This window comes from Salvelinus sp. IW2-2015, unplaced genomic scaffold, assembly GCF_002910315.2.
Source record: "Salvelinus sp. IW2-2015 unplaced genomic scaffold, ASM291031v2 Un_scaffold8899, whole genome shotgun sequence".
NCBI classification, from domain to species: Eukaryota; Metazoa; Chordata; class Actinopteri; order Salmoniformes; family Salmonidae; genus Salvelinus; species Salvelinus sp. IW2-2015.
The window spans coordinates 1-2,260 of record NW_019950158.1 but is presented as its reverse complement, the minus strand read 5'-3'; the positions used below and the strand labels follow the sequence as shown (position 1 = coordinate 2,260).

General features: G+C 40.3%; 1 long non-coding RNA gene across 1 annotated transcript; it reads right to left on the bottom strand.

Annotated features, from left to right (window-relative positions):
- Positions 1–478: 478 nt before the first annotated feature.
- On the bottom strand, positions 479–2,250 carry LOC139027265 (uncharacterized). Its single transcript, XR_011479338.1, has 2 exons — positions 2,208–2,250; positions 479–2,126 (listed from the first exon to the last, which is right to left on the bottom strand). It is a non-coding gene; the product is annotated as an uncharacterized lncRNA (long non-coding RNA).
- Positions 2,251–2,260: the final 10 nt, after the last annotated feature.

The window sequence follows — 2,260 nt, the reverse complement described above, 5'->3', positions numbered from 1 at the left end:
CAGTAATGAACAGCCCTGGTAGTGTTATTACTGAAGTTCTGTCTCAGTGCTGAACAGCCCTGGTAGTGTTATTACTGAATGTTCTGTCTCAGTGCTGAACGCCCTGGTAGTGTTATTACTGAATGTGCTGTCTCAGTGCTGAACAGCCCTGGTAGTGTTATTACTGAATGTTCTGTCTCAGTGCTGAACAGCCCTGGTAGTGTTTTTACTGAATGTTCTGTCCCAGTGCTGAACAGCCCTGGTAGTGTTATTACTGAATGTTCTGTCTCAGTGCTGAACAGCCCTGGTAGTGTTATTACTGAATGTGCTGTCTCAGTGCTGAACAGCCCTGGCAACCCTCTACTGACTAAATAAGACCTGCTATGTTAGATAGCAGATGTTCCACTCCTGGACACAGCTTGACATCATTCAGTCATGTTTAATCAACCAACTAAGAGGCTTGTGTAAACTTGAGTGAAGTCTCAATAAAAACAAACAGTTTATGTTAAATATCTTTATTTATTCGCTTCGATTTAAACATTTAAAATGAATTATACACCATGCAGTTATAATTGCCATTAATCAATCATATTCCTGCTTTTATTTGGAGCCATCCATATGTTCACAGGCAGAGTTCAAAGCAACATCTCAAAGCTAATTTGCCTTGTGGTGCTGTTCCTTCATTGAGGGAACGTCTTACAATATCCCATAGCCATACTACGGTAAGCAGCTATAGGCATGGCGGTGAAAGCTGCAAAAATGTCATCATTTACAAATGGAACACACATCTAGAACCTTATGTACATATACCCAAATCATGCTCTGAGATGATCAGATTAAAAGCATAACAGAATTATCAACACATACTTGGGGAATGGARCTCCATTCAGATTAAACATAATTCACTTCCTGATGAGATTTATTTACATAACCTTACTTAAAATGAGTTTATATTAGGCGAGTCAGTCACAAAGACATGTTTATTTACAATGACYGTTTGGCAAGTGGTGAGAGGCAAGTACGGTGATAAATAACTAAAACAATTGGAGCCACAGTGTAAGTAGAAAGCTTACATTAAAACATACATTTTTACCATCTTCTCTTTCTYTGTTTTGGATATAGAGTGTATTGCACTGTTCCCCAGGATCACWGCATGAACATCTCTGATTGGCTGATCAGCATCACTGCATTAGCCTAGTATGGATACAGTGCAGTGCACTAAGCTGTCAAACACTGCCCTCTAATGGTGGATATTGAAATCTWCCTCACAATATGAGGCTCTTGGTAAAATTGGGACATTGTTTTTGGTCTATGCCCCACAAGTTTCTCAACGCAGTGGTCATTACAATCAGTTGCATAATTGAAATTAAAAACTGGGTGGTTCGAGCCCTGAATGCTGATTGGCTAACAGCCGTGGTATATCAGACCGTATACCACGGTTATGACAAAACATGTATTTTTACTGCTCTAATTACGTTGGTAACCAGTTTATAATAGCAATAACACACTTCGGGGGTTTGTGGTATAGGGCCAATATACCACGGCTAAGGGCTGGATTCAGGCACTCCACGTTGCGTCGTGCTTTAGAACAGCCCTTAGCCGTGATATATTGGCCACATACCACACCCCCTCTGGCCTTATTGKTTAAATAGAGCACAGCTTGTTTTGTAAGTGAATTAAAACATTACATTCAGACTTAGCTTCTTTTAAGATTAAAGTGTCCCTAAAAGCATTGGTAAACCATTAACCAATATGCTTACCAATACAATATACAATAGAGCAAAAACAATGTGCTGATCACAACTGAAGTAAATGATATATGGTCAAAACACAGTGCAGGTGGGCGATCATTCCAGTCTGACCTTTGAACTTCTTTAGGTGAACTATCATACATTCCTAATGCAGTCGGCAAAACAAAGGATTCTTCAACAAGTCAAGATCCTGTTGACATTACTGGGACTGTCATATACTATACAATGTGGTTCTTAGTGACGACATAACCCTCTGATATATACATGTAACCTTCTATCAGCACACATCTTCCCCTCCAAGACAACACTACCTTCTATCAGCACACATCTTCCCCTCCAAGACAACACTATCAACACTACCTTCTATCAGCACACATCTTCCCCTCCAAGACAACACTACCTTCTATCAGCACACATCTTCCCCTCCAAGGACAACACTACTTCTATCAGCACACATCTTCCCCTCCAAGACAACACTATCAAACACTACCTTCTATCAGCACACATCTTCCCCTCCAAGCAACACTACA